The sequence below is a fragment of the Mus caroli genome, unplaced genomic scaffold (assembly GCF_978045245.1).
Source record: "Mus caroli unplaced genomic scaffold, Mus_caroli_1 scaffold_1, whole genome shotgun sequence".
Taxonomy (NCBI): Eukaryota; Metazoa; Chordata; class Mammalia; order Rodentia; family Muridae; genus Mus; species Mus caroli.
In genome coordinates, this window is record NW_028227256.1 from 89,070,412 (window position 1) to 89,077,692 (window position 7,281).

The following is a 7,281-nucleotide window of genomic DNA, read 5'->3' on the forward strand; positions in this document are numbered from 1 at the left end:
AAGATTCCATAAAGAATATGGACATGCTCTTTAAGGTGTCCTCTCACCTTTATTACTCTCCTCTCTAGCCCTCCTTCTCTCTCTCCCATCCCCCCTCTCTCCATGTGGCCATGGCCGGCCTCTCTCCCTCTTTCTACATTCTCTCTCTCTCTCTCTCTCTCTCTCTCTCTCTCTCTCTCTCTCTCTCTCTCTCTCCAATAAAGCTCTAAAACCATAAAAAATATGGACACAACAATCAAAGACAATGCAAAATGCAAAAAGATCCTAACTCAAAACATCCAGGAAATCCAGGACACAATAAGAAGATCAAACCTAAGGATAATAGGTATAGATGAGAATGAAGATTTTTCAACTTAAAGGGCCAGTAAATATCTTCAACAAAATTATAGAAGAAAACTTCCCTAACCTAAAGAGATGCCCATGAACATACAAGAAGCCTACAGAACTCCAAATAGACTGGACCAGAAAAGAAATTCCTGCTGACACATTATAATCAACAAATGCACTAAATAAAGATAGAATATTAAAAGCAGTAAGGGAAAAAGGTCAAGTAACATAAAAAGACATACCTATTAGAATTATACCAGACTTCTCTCCAGAGACTATGAAAGCCAGAAGAGCCTGGACAGATGTTATACAGACCCAAAGAGAACACAAATATATAGTAGCTCAGGCTACTATACCCAGCCAAACTCTCAATTACCATAGATGGAGAAACCAAAGTATTCCATGACAAAACCAAATTCACAAAATATCTTTCAACAAATCCAGCCCTTCAGAGGATAATAAAGGGAAAAAGCCAACACAAGGATGGAAATTACTCCCTAGAAAGAGCAAGAAAGTAATCCTTCAACAAACCTAAAAGAAGACAGCTGCAAGAACAGAATCCCAACTCTAACAACAAAAATAACAGGAAGCAACAATTAATTTTCCTGAATATCTCTTAATATCAATGGACTCAATTCCCCAATAAAAAGACATAGACTAACAGACTGGCTACATAAACAGGACCCAACATTTTGCTGCTTACAGGAAACCCACCTCAGGGGAAAAAGATGCTACCTCAGAGTAAAAGGTTGGAAAACAATTTTCCAACCAAATGGTCCCAAGAAACAAGGTGGAGTAACCATTCTAATATCTAATAAAATCGACTTCCAACCCAAAGTTATCAAAAAAGACAAGGACGGGCACTTCATACTCATCAAAGGTAAAATCTTCCAACATGAACTCTCAATTCTGAATATCTGTGCTCCAAATGCAAGGGCATCCACATTCATTAAAGAAATTATAGTAAAGCTCAAACCACACATTGCCTCTCACACAATAATAGTGGGAGACTTCAACACCCCACTCTTATCAATGGTCAGATTCTGGAAACAGAAACTAAACAGAGACACATTGAAACTAACAGAAGTTATGAAACAAATGGATTTAACAGATATCTACAGAACATTTTATCCTAAAAGAAAATGGTTCCTTCTCCAAAATTGACCATATATTTGGTCACAAAACAGGCCTCAACAGATACAAAAATACTGAAATTGTCCCATGCATCCTATCAGATCACCACGGACTAAGGCTGATCTTCAATAACAACATTAAGAATAGAAAGCCAACATTCACGTGGAAGCTGAACAACACTCTACTCAACAATACCTTGGTCAAGGAAGAAAGAAAGAAAGAAAGAAAGAAAGAAAGAAAGAAAGAAAGAAAGAAAGAAAGAAAGAAAGAAAGAAAGAAAGAAAGAAAGAAATTAGAGACTTTTTAGAGTTTAATGAAAATGAAGCCACAACATACCCAAAATTATGGGACACAATTAAAGCAGTCCTAAGAAGAAAAATCATAGCTCTGAGTGCCTCCAAAAAGAAACTAGAGAGAGCATACACTAGCAGCTTGACAACACACCTAAACGCTCTAGAACAAAAGGAACCAAATTCACCCAAGAGGAATAGACGGCAGGAAATAATCAGACTCAGAGCTGAAATCAACCAAGTGGAAACAAAAAGAACTATTCAAAGATTCAACCAAACCAGGAGCTGGTTCTTTGAGAAAATCAACAAGATAGATAAACCCTTAGCCAGACTAACTAGAGGGCACAGGCACAGTGTCCTAATTAACAAAATCAGAAATGAAAAGGGAGACATAACAACAGAATATGAGGAAATCCAAAACATCATCAGATCCTACTACAAAAGGCTATACTCAACAAAACTGAAAAACCTGGATGAAATGGACAGCTTTCTAGAGAGATACCAGGTACCAAAGTTAAATCAGGATCAGATTAATGATCTAAACCACCTCATATCCCCTAAAGAAATAGAAGCAGTCATTAATAGTCTCCCAGCCAAAAAAAAAAAAAAAAAAGCCCAGGACCAGACAGGTTTAGTGCAGAGTTCTATCAGATCTTCAAAGAAGTCCTAATTCCAATTCTCCTCAAACTATTCCACAAAATAGAAACAGAAGGAACACTACCCAATTCATTCTATGAAGCCACAATTACTCTGATACCTAAACCACATAAAGACCCAACAAAGATAGAGAACTTCAGACTAATTTCCCTTATGAATATCGATGCAAAAATCCTCAATAAAATTCTTGCTAACCGAATCCAAGAGCACATCAAAATGATCATTTATCATGATCAAGTAGGCTTCAGTCCAGGAATGCAGGGATGGTTTAATATACGGAAAACCCTCAACATAATCCACTATATTAACAAACTCAAAGAAAAAAACCACATGATCATTTCGTTAGATGTTGAGAAAGCATTTGACAAACTCCAACACCCATTCATGATAAAAGTCTTGGAAAGATCAGGAATTCAAGGCCCATACCTAAACATAATAAAAGCAATCTACAGCAAACCAGTAGCCAACATCAAACTAAATGGAGAGAAACATGAAGCAATCCCACTAAGACTGGACAAGGCTGCCCACTTTCTCCCTACCTATTCAATATAGTACTTGAAGTCCTAGCCAGAGCAATTAGACAACAAAAGGAGATCAAGTGGAGGCAAATTGGAAAGGGAGAAGTCAAAATGTCACTATCTGCAGATGATATGATAGTATATATAAGTGACCCTAAATATTCCACCAGAGAACTCCTAAACCTGATAAACAGCTTCAGTGAAGTAGCTGGATATAAAATTAACTCAAACAAGTCAATGGCCTTTCTCTACACAAAGGATAAACAGGCTGAGAAAGAAATTAGGGAAACAACACCCTTCACAATAGTCAAAAATAATATAAAATACCTTGGTGTGACTCTAAATAAAGAAGTGAAAGATCTGTATGATAAGAACTTCAAGTCTCTGAAGAAAGAAATCAAAGATCACAAAAGATGGAAAGATCTCCCATGCTCATGGATTGGCAGGATTAATATAGTCAAAATGACTATCTTACCGAAAGCAATCTACAGATTCAATGTAATCCCCATCAAAATGCCAATTCAATTCTTCACTGAGTTAGGAAGGGCAATTTTCAAATTCATCTGGAATAACAAAAAAGTTAGGATAGCAAAATCTATTCTCAACAACAAAAGAACCTCTGTTAGAATCACCATGCCTGACCTCAAGCTGTACTACAGAGCAATTGTGATAAAAACTGCATGGTACTGGTACAGCGACAGACAGGTAGATCAATGGAATAGAATTGAAGACCCAGAAATGAACCCACATACGTATGGTCACTTGATCTTTGACAAAGGAGCTAAAACCATCCAGTGGAAAAAAGACAGCATTTTCTTTCTTTCTTTCTTTTTTTTAGATATTAAAACTAATTTTACTGTTCGGTTTACAATTTGATTTCTTTAAAGGTGGAAAAAAGACCCACCTCCCCTTGTTCTGTCCTCAACGTGTACAAAAAAGAATACTCTAGAAAGAAGAAGAAACCACCAGTGCAGCAGGTCAGACCCCAGCCAAGAGTCCCAGGGACAAGCTAAAACTTGTCCCGGCTATACTAGATGAGGACGGTAACACAGGGGAAACGCCCCATTCTTCCAGCAGGGATGCCGTGCCAGCCATGCAGCCAGATCACAGTTTGAGTGTACAGTCTGCCAGCTGCATGTCTGGTGCGACAGCCTCGCTGATCCCAGTACTGCCATGCTTGGAGACCTCGAGACTGTGATCCTCCAGACAGGAATAGGCTGTAAAATTCACTTCTCAAACCCAGGAGATGTTTTCCTCCCCTAAGGCTCAGGTCGCCTACTGTAGGCATAAGATAACATCACTACCCCAATCTTGAGTAAATAAACCCTCGAGACTGTCCACACCCAAAGAGTAGACAATTCGACCAAAGATTCCTCCTACAAGCACAAGTTAGGGCATCCGGGCAGCATGCATCCTTTTAGGGCCCTGACACTGAGCAGCTGCCAAAACCCCCGGTGGCTAACACTGGGGAACGGGAACACAGGAACAGAAAAATGCCCATCTCATTCTAAAAAGGAGCAGAATACTGAACCCCCGTGATTAGAACACAAGAAGGGGGAAGGGAGACTGAAGGGTCACCTTGACAACAATGTTAAACACTACCAACATCAAAGATTCCATGTTAACACACAGCATTATAGTGAATGCTGCACAGCTCGGTTAGCTTCTGCACATTGCCAGGCAGTCTGCAACCGGCCAAGGGAGCAGCCCTCAACAGCTGGTTAAGATCTACTCATTGTGGTTAAGATGCCAGAGCGCAAGCGCTCACCCCAAGTCTCCATCATGGTCCTGCCTTTCTTTACACTTCTGCATGCAGGCGCACACACACAGTTTCATGCCTGTAATACAACACTCAGGAGGCTGAGGCAGGAGGATTGAGTCCAAGGCCAGCCCAGGCTCCAAAGCAAGACCCTACCTGGGGGGAGGGGGAGGGAAAGCAGCAGCAGCAGCAGCAACAGCAACAGCGCCACATGAGCGCAAAAGTTTAAAATGAGTCAGGCCAGGTGACAAGGCTAATCTGGCCAAGAGCACTTTCGTGGCGTTTGCAATGAACTTGTCCTCTGCAAAGAAAATGCCATTAAACAGAACTGTTGATAACAGCAGCCACTCCTGTGGTGCCTAAGCAGCAAAAGGGTTCAAAGCTACTACAATCAGACATAATCAAGGATTCTTCCCTCCAGAGGGGGAAGGGCAGAAGCGATTTCCCCAGATTGCCTCTCAGCATGAAATGTGGCATTCCCACTTAGAGCTGTCTGCGCTGGATGTCTAACACACAGGCTAGCCCTGGCCACAGGCTGAGTCTTTCTTGTCTTCTATAATGTCCAACACACTGGCTGAAAGGCAATTTTAGTGCGAGTGGCTGTCTTTTCCCCGATTTCCCTAGGGAGGAGGGAGCCCACCCATCACCCCTTTGGGGCAGACAAAGCAAGTAGCCACTGTGACAAATGCTTTTTGTTTTCCCTCAATAAAGTCATTCCAGGAGGCTGTGAATTCTATGGGAAAATGTCATAGAAAGCCTAGGACCAGGAGATGGGGGAACTGGCCACAGGTAGGGCTGCTCCCTCAGGAACCTGCTTCCTGGTTGCTGCAGATCACCATGTCCTTGCGGTCCCCAGTGCTGCTTGTAAACAACCAAGAAATGTCTCACAGAATCAAGATGTGTCCACTCTCGACCTACGGAACACAGGCAGCCATCAAGAGGTCTCACTTGTCAGAAGCCATCAAGAGGTCTCACTCATCAAGAGGCCCGATGTTGCTGGTTCCACAATAGGCAAGGTCTCATCAGGGTTTCAACACCGTTGTGTGGAGAAGGGCCGGGAGGCCCCAGGCGTCCAGCTCCCGTCTCAACCTGGACGGGACAGTGTTCATAGTAAGATAGAAAAAATACAAAAGGCGCATCTGACTCTGGGAAGCAACCCTGAGGCCGCCTGGCCCTCTGTGAGGCCATGAGTGCTTCTGCTTTTTCCTCAGGCAAACCCAGGACTACTTGGCCTGAGTCTCCTGCAGCAAAGGGGCTTTGAAGGCAGACGGACTGTCCGACCACGCAGGGAGCTCATGTTGCAGAGGAGTCCTCCTAGGGTAGAATGTGTGGTGGACGTCATAGTTCAGAAGGCATCTCAGAGACGCCATGTAGATGTCAGCGAACCTTGACAGCTGCCTCAGGAAGTAGGTTGGATTCTGGTCTGTTCGGAACAAAAGACAGCATTTTCAACAAATGGTGCTGGCTCAACTGGTGGTCATCATGTAGAAGAATGCGAATTGATCCATTCTTATCTCCTTATACAAAGTTCAAGTCTAAGTGGATCAAGGAACTCCACATAAAACCAGAGACACTGAAACTTATAGAGGAGAAAGTGGGGAAAAGCCTCAAAGATATGGGCACAAGGGAAAAATTCTTGAACAGAACAGCAATGGCTTGTGCTGTAAGATCAAGAATCGACAAATGAGACCTCATAAAATTGCAAAGCTTCTGTAAGGCAAAAGACATTGTCAATAAGACAAACAGGCCACCAACAATTTGGGAAAGGATCTTTACCAGTCCTAAATCTGATAGAGGACTAACATCCAATATATATAAAGAACTCAAGAAGGTGGACTCCAGAAAATCAAATAACCCAATTTAAAAATGGGGTACATAGCTAAACAAAGAATTCTCAACTGAGGAATCCCGAATGTCTGAGAAGCACCTGAAAAATGTTCAACAACCTTAATTATCAGGGAAATGCAAATCAAAACAACCCTGAGATTCCACCTCACACCAGTCAGAATGGTTAAGATAAAAAATTCAGGTGACAGCAGATGCTGGCGAGGATGTGGAGAAAGAGGAACACTCCTCCATTGTTGGTGAGATTTCAACCTGGTACAATCACTCTGGAAGTCAGTCTGGCAGTTCCTCAGAAAATTGGACATAGTACTACCGGTAGATCCAGCAATACCTCTCCTGGGCATATACCCAGAAGGTGTTCCAACTGGTAATAAGGACATATGTTCCACTATGTTCATAGCAGCCTTATTTATAGTAGTCGGCAGCTGGAAAGAACCCAGATGCCCCTCAACAGAGGAATGGATACAGAAAATGTGGTACATTTACACAATGGATTCCTACTCAGCTATTAAAAACAATGAATTTATGAAATTCTTAGGCAAATGAATGGACCTGGAGGATATCATACTGAATGACTTAACCCAATCATAGAAGAACACACATGATACGCACTCACTGATAAATGGATATTAGCCCAGAAACTTAGAATACCCAAGATACAATTTGCAAAACACATGAAACTCAAGAAGAAGGAAGACCAAAGTGTGGATACTTCGTTCTTTCTTAGAATAGGGAACAAAATACCCATGGA